Here is a 16,425-nt window from a genome sequence, read left to right as displayed (position 1 = left end):
ATCAGAATGTTGTGATGTCATACTTTTGCGACTTTGGGAAAAACCGGCGTAAAACAAAAAGCTGTACTTAAACTTAAGAAACCGCCTTTGTCCGCCGATCAACGGACCCTAACCCTGACACTAACCCTGACCCTAACCCTTTAATAAACGCTAAGCAGAATTGATATTGTCCTTGCAACATTGGAATTTCATAAATACACGAATGGGTTGGTGCGCAAAAGAATAACGTCACAATAATGTGATTGGTCACTTGCAATGTTGAACCTGGAACAACATTTTCATTATGATCTGGGAACAACACCAACACGACGATATCAGATCATCCTTGTTCCACAGGTGAGGACCATCAAAACTAGAAGCTGCTTCACTTTCTTTTGTTCTAATTCTAGCAACACACAGAGGGTCTGTTCCTGCTGACCTGAGAGTTCAGGATGTTTCATAAGGCAAAAGAAGATTTGAAATGTAGCTCGGCCCTTTTAGTGATTTGTAAACTAGTAGAAATATTTTTAAATCTCTCCTTTGGGACACAGAAAAGTTTGAGAATAGGAGTAATGTGCTTGATTGTTTTAGCGTTTGTTAAACTACAGAAAATGTAGCTATGTGGCAGTAGGGCTGATTGTTATAGGTGCACTGTATGCATGTTTATGTCAGTTCTCTTCACTGACAGGATGTAACAGACTTCATCTTTTCTCCCCCTTCTTATCTTGGATTCAGTGTCAAGGCTCAGCAGCTAAAACCTGACTTTTAATGTCACACCTGCACCTCTGCCCATCCTGTCTCTTTATCTTGTACGTTTCCTTTTTTCTTTCTAACTTTTTCCTCTTCTGCCTTTCAATCTTATTCTTTTCTTTCTCCCTCCTTTTTTCTCCACATCCAATTTTGTCCACCGTTCAGATGACTCGGTCCTTTTTCCCCTATTATCTTTGCCTTCCTCTCCTTCATTTCTCCAGCTTCAGTCGTCTCTATGACTCCGCTTCCCGTCCATCACCTTCTCACTCTGGTACACAGCTGTCAGGCAAGGCAGTGAATCATATCACACTGTGCACTGGCCCAATCAGAATTCAGTATGAAGGAGCATCTCTTCAAAGCGATTGTCAGCTATTGGCAAGCAGCTGCTGTAGAGCAGAAACCATAGAGACAGATGGACAGAAAATGGAAGGACTGTAACTGAACTTCTCGCTGTTCACTGATTCTCTTTGACTGATTAGTCAAGAAGCTGCACATGTGGTAGGGACAGTTCAGCCAAATCAGTCAGGCTAGGTATGGAGATGTAGTGTAAGTTATTGAATCCTGAGCAGAATTTAAACACACTGTCAGCATTTATTAGCCGTCACAATAGTGCTCTGTTCCTGTTCGCTCTTCCACTGGCTGAAAAGGAGAGAAAATTCCTTTTTTTGTAAATAATTTCTTTTTGGAAAGGAGCCAGTGGGCTTCAGCAGGCAAGCTGTTGATGTTAACACTGCCAAAAGCAGTCTGTGGTCTCTGCTGCTAACAATGCCTTTACATGTTGCTAATAGCAGTAGACCAACATAACACCTTTTGTACTATTACTAATACTACTGTTGAGCTGATTTCAGGATAATCTCATTAGGATCCATTGTTTTCAAAGGAATGCCAACAGTGTTTCATTATCGACTGCAAATGCTAGATGAACAAAAACCGAGCGAGAGCACAGAGAAAGAAAAAGCACCAGAGAATAATTTGTAACAAAATCACTTTTGTGTTACTAAATTCAAAGCATGAAAAACATTAGTTACAAAAAGTACAAAATGCTAAAAGAGATCAGATGGTGACATTAACTACTTTTTTCACATGTTTGTGACTGACATGAGGCACATTTGATAAACAAATGCCACAAGTTAAACAGTCCAGAAAGATTCAGTGTTGCAGTTTGGACATTAAGTTAAATGTGTTCTGCACAGGCTGTGTTTCTCTCACACTCTGAGCTCCGTCTTTGCTGCTTGTGCATTGCCTCCACCACTGCATCAGTATTCCAGCTTTAAACCATTGGCTGAAATTCGAATCGCATCATCTGCATGCTCATTTATATCTATATTTATATCTTACTGCCTTGGCCAGTGCATCCTTATTTATCCCGGGAGTAGGTGCAGCCTCCTTTTTATCGCCCCACGTAAAAATGTCTTCATTAAAAACTTATTTCTGCATAGCACAATCCAATTAATGATGACCGTAAACTTATATATGAGAAGTTTAATCTGCAACATTATGTTTTATGCACATCTGATGCATTCGCAGTGTGCAAAGTCTGCTCCTCTAGGTTTCTGTCGTAAATATTTGGTAAAAGTGTCAGCTCCTAATGTGCTGTTGATGTCATTTTGAATCATGAAGGCATGAGTTCTTACAAACTCAGCCTCTGATCTTGACTTGTGGCCTGTCACCACACCGCAGATGTCAGCCATAAATTTTGGTGCGTCTACGTTTTTTCTTCCCCCCCTCCATAAGTCGGTCAGCGTTGTGCGTAGGTAGCAAGCATCTCCTGGGGACCGGCTCAGTGCCAGGTGTCCCATTCTCTGTCACACTGCCATGTCCTTATCAGTCAGGTTACTGCTAACGTCACAGTGTTGATCTGAGGCCTGAAAGTGCATCATCTCACATACTCCAAGTTCTATATTATCACGTCACCTGTCAATCATCCTCTCCTCTCTTTCATCCAGAGGGGGCGATCATGGCTCAAGAGTTGGGAGTTCGCCTTGTAATTGGAAGGTTGCCAGTTCTAGCCCCGGCTCGGACAGTCTCGGTCGTTGTGTCCTTGGGCAAGACACTTCACCTACCGCCTACTGGTGTTGGCCAGAAGGGCCGATGGCGCGATATGACAGCCTCGCTTCTGTCAGTCTGCCCCAGGGCAGCTGTGGCTACAACTGTAGCTGCCTCCACCAGTGTGTGAATGTGTGTGTGAATGGGTGGATGACTGGGTGTGTATAGCACTTTGGGGTCCCTAGGGGGGACTAGTAAAAGCGCTATACAAATACAGGCCATTTACCACAGCGGTCCCCAACCCCCGGGCCTCGGACCGATACCGGTCTTTGAGTTGTTTGGTACCGGGCCGCGAGAGGTGTGAAATGTATCGTTTTCAGGGTTTTTATCGGTTTTCAGCATTATTTTGTTGTCGTTTTTATCGTTTACTTGGTTTTCCTGGGTCTTTTCACGTGTGTTATGAATAAATTTTCTTTTTTTTGGTACCAGTACTAGTTTTATTTTATTGTATTTATCCGCGACACCTTAAAGGCCGGTCCAGGAAAATATTGTCGGGCATAAACCGGTCCGTGGCGCAAAAAAGGTTGGAGACCACTGATTTACCATGCCAAATTTGGCCCGCAGCCTAATTACATTTGGCCCGCGAAGCCATACCAAATTACTATTAGAGCTGGCCTACTGGTATTATACAGCTAATATTTATATCGTTTAGTATTAAGCTTTGCTTGTTCCATATTCAGTTTTTCAGCAAAACGTGTTTGAGTCCATAAGAAAAGATTCATTCTTATATCTGGAGGAATAAATATATTTCAATAAATATTAACGTTAGCCCGCAACTTTGTTTGTTTGAATTTTGGCCCATTGTGTATTTGAGTTTGACACCCCTGATATAGATACTTCAAGGGTGTGACCAGTAAATACTTTTTTTAATTGACTTCTTCTTCACGGAAACTAGTTGAGACTAGTGAGAGTAAGACTATTCCAATGATTTTATAAATATGAGATAAAAACTTAAAACTCTTGCACTCTTTTCAGCAGCCAGAAAAGAGTGCAACGCTGGAGAAGAGGTGCTGCCCCAAGACGAGGAATTTGTCAGGATGTTGTTCATGATTGGGGGAGAGTACACTTTACCAAATCTCTGTAATAAAGAGACAGCTGACACTCCAAAGGGTTCAAGGTCTAAGCCTTGGAGGCAGAGAGAAGAGCTCAGAGAAGAGCTGCTCCTCCACATTGACAGGAGCCAGCTGAGGGGGTCTAGGCTTCCAGGACAGACCCAGGACATGCTGGGGAGATTATGGGCTAGGTTTATTGGCTTAAAAAAAGTACTGTCATTATTTACAAAGAGAAAGCTGTGACAGGATTGCATGTAAAATGTAGGAACTCTGGGATTTCGTTTCTCAAGATGCAAAATATACTGAAGAGAGAATTTAAATCAAGCGCACAACCTGAGTTACAAACATTTGTGAGGTGTGAGGGAGGTGGGGGATGCCAGATCAGGTGCCTCCTTCCAGCTCTCCTCTCTGTTCTTTCCTATCTTGTCCCTTTTGTCTTACTTCTCTCCATCACCTTTTCTATCCCTTTGAAGAAGTGAGGCTCCATAAATGTTAAAGAGGTAAGCATTACTTCTCAGTTGCAGTGAAAATTAACTGTAGGAACTAAACAGAAGAAAGAAGAAGAGAAATAACAATTTAACATAAACCAGTGACACTCCGGGGCCTGATCAACCCTGGCAGGGCCTCCTTAGATGAGGGTGTCTAGTGATAATGGCCAAAACACCCGATGAATCCAAGGCGATGTGTCCCAAATTTTAATATGATAATGTAGATCAGATCTCTAATTCCTAAACCTAACCACGAAAGAAAAAATTGGCAGATTAGGTTGGGTAAAAGACTGAAAGTTGAGGCACACAATAATGTGTCCCCCTGGTAAAGTTCTTGGCTGGAAGCAGTGCTTAATCAATGGAAAAACACAAACTTTGTCCAAAAACCTCTCATGTTTAGCTGTTTTCCACTTTTTCTTTGGTCATTTTAGCCTTTTTGGCCAGGGTGAAGGGAGTATCTGCCATCAAACAAGAAGACAGCCGCATGTAGCTATGATGATGTTTGCTGTTCACCTTACATGCATTAATGTAATAACGTGGTTAGCCTACTCAACATAAATTACACAAGAACAACATTAAGCTACTCATGCAGAGAAGAACGGCTGCTGCTGCATCATCATCCGTCATCATTTCTGCTACACAGGCAGGGCTAGGGGCCAGGACTCTCCTCTTCGGGTTTTTGGAGGATGTTGCTAACTCCGGGTCCAATAACAGGCACCACACCTGCAGTAGATGTGCTCGGTGTGAGGTCTTGCAGCAAGCTATCAAATACGGTGCATTTCTTGGCTTTTAAGAAAACGCTATGCGTCACCAGGTGTTTCATCGGATTTGAGGTGTTACCTCCTTTGACAGTATCACAGTATCAGCTTAAAGCACTTGTTGCAGGCTGCTGAGTTTGCATCTTTTGCTGTGAAGTACAGCCAGACTTTTGACCACTTCGCCTTGGACATTTTTAATCTGCTCTAAAGAACGTACGTACCTGGCCCCGCCTACTACGCTTGCAAACGTAAAATGATTGGCTAGAATCCAAAGTGTATGACATCTCAGGAAAAAAAAAGCACCGAAATGTGCGCTGCTTTTCGGTCTGGTTACTACTGTTTATGCCATAATGGCACCGGATACCGGTACCCATCCCTAGTCAGGGATTGTAACATCTAGTCCTTTTACTGAATCAGAATGTGATACACAAAAAAGGCATGTCTTATTTTTTGCACTTGATATTGAAATGAACTGACTGCACCTGTGTTTGTAAAGAATACAACTGTAAATCACCTGTAAAACTAATCACACCTGTCAGATTACCCACAATCCCCAGATCTGGCCCTATGACTCTTGGCTGGCTTGGGAACCACTGAGCCTAAGAATGTGAGGCCGACTATAGATACAAGAGGTCTGAGCAGTTAAAGGTGAAAACCGATGAAGCTGTAAAAAATCTTGGCTTTTCTTAAAGTGAAAGAAGCTAAAGTAAAAGGCTGAACCTTGATGTTTTTATTTTTAAAGGTTTTAAATAGAATGTATGTCTCCACACATGAATCATGTATCTGCACATAAACTCTTTTACAGTGCACATTGATCTCATTCAAACTTCAGATGAAAATCGACCTTGCTGCACTTCGATTGCACAATCACTTCATAGGCAGGAGTGCTTAATACCTACACACACTTTCTGTAATTCACTTTCCTGAGAGACTTGCCCATCAGTGACACGTGAATGTGGTCATACTGCCACTCCCCAAAAAAACAAAACAAAACATAGGATAGTGTAGGGAAAAGAGCTCAAGGTAGGCGCTGTCTTGCAGTAAATGATAGCTTTTGTAGTTATTTATTGCATTTTTGTGAAGCTGTTTGCATTTTAATTAAATGTGAGCATGAGATTTACATATTCTTGTGATGTTTTCTAAATGTGTAAACACTGAAATGTCACAAAGACGGAGCGATCAACAAACTGAACAGCCCCACATTCATATATGTCTTCTGGACTGGGATATTAATATTTATACTTACACAATGTGCTTAAATGAATAAAGACACATGAGATAAAATAGTCAAGAATCATATCCAAGGTCACGTATACTGCTTAAGGGACACCTCAGGATTCATTAAAACAACCCAGATACAAAACTTCATGTCATAAATTACTCATAAAAGTGAAAATACATTTTCACCATACAGAAAGCATATTTTGGTACGTATGCGTATGGTACAGTTATGGATAAGTTTTGGGACAGTAACACTTTTTTGGGTAATCTTGCCTTGGATGGATTGAATCAAAACAATCAGAATGTAAATGAGGTGCAGACCGAGCTTTAATTTAAGACCTTTAACAACAGCACTGCACAACTGTGTGGGAATTACTGCCATTTTTATGCAAAGCAAGAAAGTTCCAGTATAAGACACATGCAGTCTGCAGTAAATTGCATGCTATGAATCTTAGTAAATCACTTCGTATGATTCACCTGAATGCTCTCTTCCCCTAAACCTGTGTACACATTTCAGTCACAAAACTGACACTGTGTCCATGTAATGAATCCAGCACTTAACACACTCATGTTGTCCGTGGTTTGTAAATTCATTATGGTATATATTAGGGGTGGGTTTTTATAATCGATTTATCGATTAAAATCGATTCTGGCTTGGATAACGTAAAATCGATTCATTAAAATCCTGAATCGATTTTTTAATATAAATTTATTTTGCCCGAAATGCCAGAATCTCAGGTGAAATCTCAACAACCACCAAACAGCTAAGACAGTAAATGAGAGCAGGTACACGGATTCTGCACAAAGACTTAAACACACAGCGCAGCCCGCGGATCAGAATCAGTTAGACGTCGCCTTTCTCACAGTCGGGGCTGAAAGCCGACAGCTCGCTGATTCTGATCTGTCGGCGGTCCGCGCTTTGTGTTCACGCCCTTTATGCGCTGATTCTGAAGCTGTTAGTTTGATGTCTCTCCAAACAATATTGACCGAACCAGCAGCAAAAGAAGATCCAAACTACGCTTCGCATAAACATCGTCATGTATTCACTCTGACTTTTACTGTTTTGCTTCTACCACGATGCACAGCTCTCTCTCTCTCTCTCTCTCTGTACTGTTTTCTTCATTATTCGCTTGCTTGTTACGCATAAGTCTACCGTTGTTTACAGCGCTGTCGGACGACGTTATTTTTTCCGTTTTATATATTTCCGGAAAAAAAAAACTAATTTCTGACGTTCAATAGACTTCTGAACAAATTTAAACTTTTTAGAATTATGCATAATACAAAACGCTTAGCCGTGTCTCTAATAAAACCGCTGTAACTTCAGAGGTAATGTTCATGTGTTGATTAATGGTTTTCTTTCGTTTTTGATGTACTGCAGAATATTTTTATAAAATCCCAGGCCAGGAAAAATCACCTTCATGTTTTTCTGTGTTTTATCTTCAGCTACTTTGACACAAAGGCCTCTGCTGTGATGCTCACACCTTTGATAAAGTCTTGCGTGTGTCAGCTTCCTTTTTATAGATACAAAAATATGTAAATGTACTGATCTGAATTATAATATTTCTGACTGTCAAAATTTCCCAGATTCAAATCGAATTGAATCGAATCAAATTAAATCGAATCGTGGATCGAATCGATTCGGGACCTTGTGAATTGGAATTGAATCGATTCTAGAAATCAGTGATGATACCCAGCCCAAGTACAGATGTAACTGGGCCATAAATTACATATTGTTATAATTACACAAAATGGGTTCTAGACCCCAAACCGTTCCTTTTATACCTGACTTTTAAAACCTCCAAGCCTGTAGTTATGCCCATTATCAGTCCCCTCCTCATCCTTTTCCTCTTCTTCTGTGGTGCACCCCTATCAATTCCAGAGTACCCCTTTGGCCTCTCCCTATTTCTACAATTCCCCTGTGGGAGAGTTTGGTGTCATTTCTTTTCTGTCATGGGCTGGGTCATGTGACCCAGTGTTTGAGTTTTATGTATTTTTGTATCCATTTTTGATCTAGTTAATTTCTAGGTGGCTATTTAGTCCTTCATTTCTTAGTTGTTTCTGTCATCTCCCCCTGTACTCAGTCTCCCTGATTTGTGCGTCTACCTGTCATGTTTCATGTCTGTGTGGTTATGTTAAGTTCATGTCATGATTTATCTTCATGTCTCTGGGTTTCCTGTTTTATTTTGAAAGTGTCTGGTGTTCTTTGTTCACTGCATTTAGGTTTACTCTCCCCTGTGCTGTAATTATGTTTCATTCTAGTCAGCTGTGTCCTCATGTGTCTCCACTTCCCCTGATCACCTCATGTGTGTATTTAGTTCTCAGTCTTGCTGTGTTCAGTGTCGCGTCGTCTGTGTTCTCACTTCCACGTTTTCACGGTCAGTCTTTGCAGTGATCATCACCATAGTCTCTGAGTCTTCTTAGTTTGTCACAGTATTAGTTTTCCCAGTTTAGTTATAGTCTAGTTTAGTCACGCTATCCCTGCTTTGTTTGTACGCTTTGTCTTCAGCCATAATAAAGGCTCACTTTCTGTTAAGTTACTCCCATCTACTCACTTGTGTACGCACCTGGGTCCATCACACACACCACCACACGGCCTGTCTCCGCAGACCGTGACATTTTCTAACACTGTACAACACACATATACTGAATATTTAGCCACCCTGATGTTTCTGATTGTGTGTTTTTAGTTCAGTTATTGTCATCAGTATGCCTGTCTTTGCTAGATGCTATAAATGTGTAGTACTTGTGCGCCACATATGTGTTCTAGGCACCGTCAATGCTAGTATGAACAGTGTTGGGGAGTAACGGAATACATGTACCGCCGTTACGTATTTAAAATACAAAATATGAGTAACTGTATTCCGTTACAGTTACCGTTTAAAAAGGTGGTATTTAGAATACAGTTACTTTGTTGAAATAAATGGATTACACGGCGGTACTTCCCTGTTTCATATTGTGGCGGGTCAGGCCTGTTTGGGTTTTGTTTGACAGCTACGTTCTGTTGTTCCAGGCGGCAGCGTTATGGTTGCCATGGTTACAGGGCGACGCTCTCTCTCTGCGTGTTTCCTGGGTGAGAGAGGCCTTTTTGTTGTTGTTGTGCTAAGCTAATAGGCAAAATGCTACAGGTATAGCTCTAAAGAATGTAGCATCATAGGCAGTGTAGTCCGTGCTGCAGGGAGAATGGACTGCCATACCCGTTATGTGTCTGTGAGCGAGGGAGGGAGAAAAAGGAAAAGTACGAGCTGTCATCGAGCAAAAACGGGAGCTGGAAGCATGTAAATATAATAATAACCACTGCAGCCAAGAAGAGTGCCTGACGAGCCCAGTTGTAAGTAAGCTATTAAGACTCGTGTTCGTGTTTTCCTCCGAAACAATAGGCCGCGGACCTTCAGTAACAGTAATAAATCACAGCAATAGTACATTCACGTAGTTGTAAACAGCATGATAATATATTAAGTAATCCAAAGTATTCAGAATACGTTACAGAATACATTTTGGGGCATGTATTCTGTAATGGAATACATTTTAAAAGTAACTTTCCCAACACTGGGTATGAATGGATAATTCTTGCTAGCTTGGAAGTTGTTGGGTTGAGCTAACCCTCTTCCCGACTTGGTTGTGGGAGCTGGAACGAGTTAATTACTTTGAGGTCTTTCTTTCTTTTTACCTTTCAACACAGGAACACACTGGTTACGCAGACAAAACAAATAGGAAATAAATTCCTCAGTTAAAAAAGCAGTTAAAGTTATTTATTGTCTGTCGCTGGACTTATGTGAATTGTAGGTAAATAAAAAGTATTTGTGGTATCAAACTGCTCAGTTCTGTTTTTCCTAGCAGAATGTTTACTTGGAAAGACCAGCGAAATGTTTAACAAGAAAAGGCCAAACAAAGTAAAAACTGTCAGAATAGATGCAAAATAAAACACTGGAAATGGGGCTTTTTTATTTTATGATGGTGGCTCAACATCGCTCATTTTTATTGCCTTTAGAGCCCTTTGTGAACTCAACCACCCAAACACTCCAGATACCCACACAGGTGACGTGGGTTAAGTCTGATGCCATTATGCATTAGTGATTAGGGCTCAAGGTGAAGATCTTATGTGTGAGTCTAGCTTCTCTCTCTGATGTACAGCGAGCAAATGTCTGGTTCGCTAATTTAACGTTACGATTGTCCCGTGCAGCTGAAAATAATCATAGTAAAATACGACAAGAGGAAAAAAGCAGTAATTCAACTCTCAGTGTAGCAACAATACAAACTGACTATTTCATTAATGTATGAGACACATGGGAGCACATGCATCAATAATTTTGGTTTCTTGGTACTTTTTTAAAGTAATAGTTTGAAAGTGTGCTCGTGGTATGAAATAAATAATAAATAGGAAACTACAGCCAGCAGCTCATTAAAGAAATACTTATTTTATAGTTTTGTTTTATTAATCAAAAAATACACCGAATATTAAGAAATGCATGAAGTAAAAATATCCACCAAGAAGTTTATACTTTGCATACTGTACGCAGATTTTATAGAAGTACTATTAATGTTAGTAATTGAGCCTCAGAGGTACCACTCTGTTTGTAGCTGGGACGGCATCAGCCTCTTTGGATGGATGGATATTTCTGTGTCCACAGGAAGGAAGGATGTTTGTGTTGTTGATACGAGAAAACACATTTTCACGGCAAAACATAGCATAATCTAAGATAATTATTGCTACTATATCAACTGAAAGTACAATATGTATATCAGCCGTAAAAGGTGACCTAAAGCTGTTTGGAAAATTAGAGGTCTTTACACAAAACGGTGACCTCATATGCATCAGTGAAAACAGCTCAGCACCTCTGGCCTTGGCCTCTGTCTGCATCCCACATGCAAAGACCATAAAGGGCAGCCTTCACATGGTACATCAGAGCCCCCTTCTCTCTCTCTCTCTCTCCCTCTCTTGCACTCTCTCTCTCTCTCACACACACACACACACACACACACACACACACTGTGACCCCATCCACCACGATTCATCTCCCTGGCACGGTGAAGTGTAAAGGAGATTATTACCAGTGAAGGGCTGAAGATCTACTGCTCTCCTGCCTGCCTTGCAGAGGAAATGGGAAAATATTGCTAATGTTTACAGCTGTGTGGTTGTGTGTGTGTGTGTGTGTGTGTGGGTGGAGGAAATCTTGTGTACGCTAGTAATGCCTAAAGCCTGACCAGCATGGCAAAGAAGCTCGGAGGCTTGTTTACCATCTACAAATGTGCTGACTGCAGAGAGTTTTATGTGCAAATGTTTCTACACACGCGGATGCATTTTCAGAACTGTGTGTGTGTGTGTGTGTGAGACCATGGGTTATCAAATCTAAATGTATTGTTGTACATTAAAAACACCCAGAGACCAGCTGTTGTTGACTGCTGTACAGTATGTTTCATAAGCAGTGCTTCTCTTCTTCCTCCTCTTTCTTTTTTAAGCTATATGGCATTTTCATCTTGGTGTGCAGTGAGAGGGAAGCTGACTAATGTTCCACAATAAATCGATGCCCATTTGTTCATGTTATGTAAATTAAAGGTCAGTGTCATTACTTCCTTATGAACACATATAAAAGATATAACCACCATCATCCTGTTTGTTTCCGGACTCCACAGTTTGAAGTCTCAATGTCAGCATTTGGCTCCTGTTATGTTGAGTTTTTGGTGCTAGAAGTGACCGTACTTGGATGAAAGGGTGAGGTACTAAGTCATCAGCTAACCCGAGTGAGCATAATTAGCAAGCTGCATCTATAAACTATATGGGTGCAATGCACAGACACACATATCTGCTAATCACTGTTACTTGGTTACCAATTAAGTAGCAGACTAATTACTCAGCAAAGCTGAAGAAACAAACTTCTTGGGCAGTTGGTATCTCACAATATGCTGTAATGTTTAATAGATATTTACATAAAGATTCTCAAAGGCATCAACAATACAAACATGAGTTTTTAGTTCCTCAAATTAGTAAAAAGGAAACAAACAGCAACTGGCTGCAGCTCCTTGTCTCAGGACACCTGTGTGTCCATGCAGCCATACCTCTATCTCCAGTATCCAGATGGATGTTATATAAATATTCACCCACCATAAAGCTGTTAAGAAGGAAGAATTATGCATAGAGACCAAAATCATTTTTGTACTATGCTGCAAACATGTTTATTTTTTACTGTAAGATTGCTTTTGGAGCTAGCCTCAAGTGTATATCATGCAACTGCATTCAGTTCAAAAATCTCTGTGACTTAATAATGTGTTGTACTTGTAATGTTTACTTAATGTTGCTGTTATTTGCAGTTTTTGCATGCACGTTGTACAAAGAAGGATGTGCAGAGGCCCGATTCCTTTTTTTAACCTCTTTCTAACAGTCGGATCAATACTGTGCAGTTTGAAATTGTTTTCAACTGCAGAAATAAATATTACATCCCCTCATAATCAGCAAATAACTTAGAATTTTAACTTAGAGGCAAAGCATGTGCATCTTATTTAATAGCAAAGCTAACATACTGGTGTTTAGCAGGTATAACTATCACAAAATGTCACAGCCTTTAGATATGCATTATCTGGCAAAGCTGATAGCAATGTAAACTTGCGACTTTGTAGAATGGGTTGTTAATGGGTTTTAACTATTCTTACTTAGGTTATGAAATTAGGCATGCAGTTTGTGTTTAAATATGCTGACTGGAAAAAGTAGACATGTTTAAAGTGAAAGGAAACCAGCTACAGACTTGTGCAGCAGGGTTTTCTAATGGCAACTGAGACATTTTGGCTCCGTTGCCATTAGTTTTCACCGGCACGCACTAAGAGATCCTGTCTCATTTCCTCTGATCTGCTCTCATTCTCTGTCCACTCTTGTGTGTCTGACATACAATTAGACTGTGGTTGGGCAGTGAAACCAGATCTGACTCAGGCGGATCACTAAACACACGGGTCAGACAGGTTAGCAGAGATGGCGCCTGGCTGCTAATGTCAAAGGTCAACCTTTTTATCTCTTTCCTTCGTTCTGTAAGATCAAAAAACCACTTAGTGAAAGATAGCTCTAAAGTTCAGCTGAAACACTCTTATACAGGTTTAACACTGCCCTTTGGTATTGAATCAACTAGGAGTTTTTACTCCAAGTATATTAAAAAAAAATATTGAAAAAGAGAACAAAATGAATAAATAGGTTGGTTTTAATTGAAGATAACATCAACATCAGCAACAATGTATACTATACTTTAAATCCTAAAAGCCATAAACAGTCAAAAACTGTTACAAACTGACACATGGTCCTGTGCAAGTTTCAGATTAGCTGGGGGTTGTTTTTTTTGAAGAATTTTCATAAAATCTTTTAACTTGATTTGTTTGAAGCAGAGGTGTCAAACTCATTGTACATGGCTCTGTAGTTCAGTCCAGTTTGTTGTTGTTGTTTTGTTTTAAACTGTAAAGCAGAAGTTATGGAGGTTTTATTAGAGACATGCCTTTTGTAATTTGGCATGATTTCTGAACGTTGAAATTTCTTCAGTACTAAAAAGCTGAAATTAGGCTTTCTTGCCAGAGGTCCTTTTTTGGCAGGTTCAGTGAATTTTGGTCAGAGCTAGACGAAACCTGTGGTTTTGAAACTGCTTTCAGCACCTGAGGGCATGTCTGTGCCGTCAGGTGAACGGGTGGGTCCGTGCTTTGTGTTTACATCTTTTTGAGGAATCTGTCTTTAATCGTTTGCTTCTTTAGCTGTTTGGTGGTTGTTGAAATGGTTTTGCGAGCTTTCAGCTGAGATCCTGACGTCTCTATGGATACTACACATGTCTATATTTAAATAACGGATCAGGCGCTACATCACGTTAAACCAGATGTTCTCCCTCTCGCTCCCGGTAGCTGGGGCATTGGGGTTGTTTATTGCTTAATTACTTTGTGTAGTATGAATGGCCATAACTGAGGTTTTTATCAGAACGAAAAGCTGTAAAACTTGTGAAAGTACAGTTAAAAGTCCAAAATTTCTGCTTGAGCTTGATTGTGGTGAGCTACATGCACACATTTCTGCATCTCTGCCATTCAAAGACACTTTGTATTTAGTTTATAGGATGTAATATTCAATGCTGAGCTGTAACTTTAATCTTTTTCAAGGAAGGAATTTTTAAAATTTAGTTTTGTTTTGATAAAATGGACTGGGAGGAGGCCCCGGGGCAGACCCAGGACACGCTGGAGAGATTATATCTCTCGGCTGGCCTGGGAACGCCTTGGTGTTCCCCCGGATAAGCTGGAGGAGGTGGCTAGGGAGAGGGAGGTCTGGGCCTCTCTGCTTAGGCTGCTGCCCCCGCGACCCGGCCTCGGATAAAGCGGATGAAGATGGATGGATGGATGGATGGATGGATGGATGGAAAATGGACTTAAAAGAGGGAGAACACACATGAGATTTAAGGCCTACATTAGTATGAACGTTTTTGTCCTCCACAATGGAAAATGGCTGAAAATACAAACAGGTATTACTTTATCCAGCTCCTAATTTTATAAATTCTTTCCTCCGCTTTGCAGTCTCCACTATCATTAAAATGCAGCCGGATGCTGCTCATTTAACATTTGTGCTCCTTTTGTCGCTTTTTTCCGACATGCTTGCATTTAAATCCAGCTCCCCCGTCTCTCTGTGTACCTGGCCTACACAACTACACTTGCTGTCTTGGAACATCTTCCTTCTTTCACATAATCATCCCAGTCTGCCTTTGCATGTGATTGGCTGCATGGTGTGCCCATCAAAATAAAGTCCTACCACTGCCTGCATGGATTCTCAGCAGGGCTGAAGATTCAGCTCCCACATACTGACAGGCCATTAATAACTGACATATGAAATTATCCCCAGCCGGATGTGGCCCACAAGCCGTACGTTTGACACCCTTGGCTTAAAGCTTTAGGATGCTGAAGGATATGAGTGCCTTGAGACCTTAGAGGCTGAAAGTGGGTCTGATATGTTGTTCAGAGCCATTAAGGGTCTTGGACACTGGGAGAGTTTTAATTGATTTGAATACAGAAAACTGAAACAAGCAGAGAGCAGATTTCTGTGGACAATTAGCTTTTAGCAGTAATAAATGCTTTTTAGTTCAAAAAGAGAGAAATGGAGTAAAGAACTGTAAATCACATTAGGGCTGAGAAGCTTCTGATATTTCTTTATTATCAAATTAGAAATGTCATTATGAAAGTGCAGCTTACCATCTATAACAAGCCCTACACAGTCTCTACAGAGAGTCTATGGAATTTTATCATTAGGGACACGGAAATGAACAATTCTATGTCATCAGCAAATATATATAACTTTGTGTAGCCAAGGGTTATGAGATATAAATACTAGAGGTGGGAATCACCATACATCCCACGATACGATATTATCACAATACTTAACGCACGATACGATATTATTGCAATTTTTAAAAATATTTTGCGATATTCAGATTCTGTACATAAAGGTAAACTTTATCAATATTCATTTTATCTAATATCAAAGTCTCACACTCAGTCTTTCTCTCATGTCAGTTTTATTGTTGACAAACTGAACAGTTTGTATTACAGTCTAGTCCAACTTAACTGAACGCAACCATCTGGTACAATTATAGCTATTCTGAACTATGCAGTTTATGAAAACTATGCAGCCCCTTCAGCAACTGAAGAATTTGAAAGTAAATTAAAACATAATATAATTTTAAATAAATAAAAAAGTTTTAAACCTACTTAAAATAAAACATGTCTTAAATTAAAATAAGTAAACTGTCATGTTTATTGCTGCCATAAAAAAAGTTAAACACATTTGGACAGTGAAGGAATGTCAGGATTCTTGCTCAGAAAAAGGATCAACATGCTCTGAAGTCAGAGCACAAAAACCTTTTTTGTAACAAAATATCAATTTCTGCTGTCTCTGTATCGATACATTATTAGCAAACAAAATATCACGATACTACACAGTATCGATTTTTTTCCCCCCACCCCTAATAAATACATTATAGATGGGTTGATTATTATACTGACTTGCTATCTGAACCTTGTTATCTCTGAATATAATAACATTTAGGTTTTTGTTTAAACAATGCTCAGAGTGTCGACTGACAGTGATTCTGCTAACTGGTAACAGCAAATGTCGAGCACCTGAAAGTCTCATTT

General features: G+C 40.2%; 1 protein-coding gene and 1 long non-coding RNA gene across 3 annotated transcripts in view; one reads left to right on the top strand and one right to left on the bottom strand.

Annotated features, from left to right (window-relative positions):
- The window catches only part of LOC146516196 (uncharacterized), a 390,625-nt gene that overhangs the window by 134,681 nt on the left and 239,519 nt on the right, over positions 1–16,425 (bottom strand). The window lies entirely within an intron of this gene.
- The window catches only part of LOC146516201 (endonuclease V-like), a 111,732-nt gene that overhangs the window by 76,778 nt on the left and 18,529 nt on the right, over positions 1–16,425 (top strand). The window contains exon 10 of one of the 2 annotated variants that reach the window (XM_085162789.1): positions 1–16,425. This exon is cut by the window's left edge and continues 26,894 nt beyond it. The exons of the other annotated variant lie outside the window; for it this stretch is intronic. The gene's annotated coding sequence lies outside the window, so the exon portion shown is untranslated. 2 annotated transcript variants of the gene reach the window in all.

The sequence above is a fragment of the Neolamprologus multifasciatus genome, chromosome 6 (genome assembly GCF_963576455.1).
Source record: "Neolamprologus multifasciatus chromosome 6, fNeoMul1.2, whole genome shotgun sequence".
Lineage (NCBI taxonomy): Eukaryota > Metazoa > Chordata > Actinopteri > Cichliformes > Cichlidae > Neolamprologus > Neolamprologus multifasciatus.
This window is presented reverse-complemented; position numbering and strand designations above follow the sequence as displayed.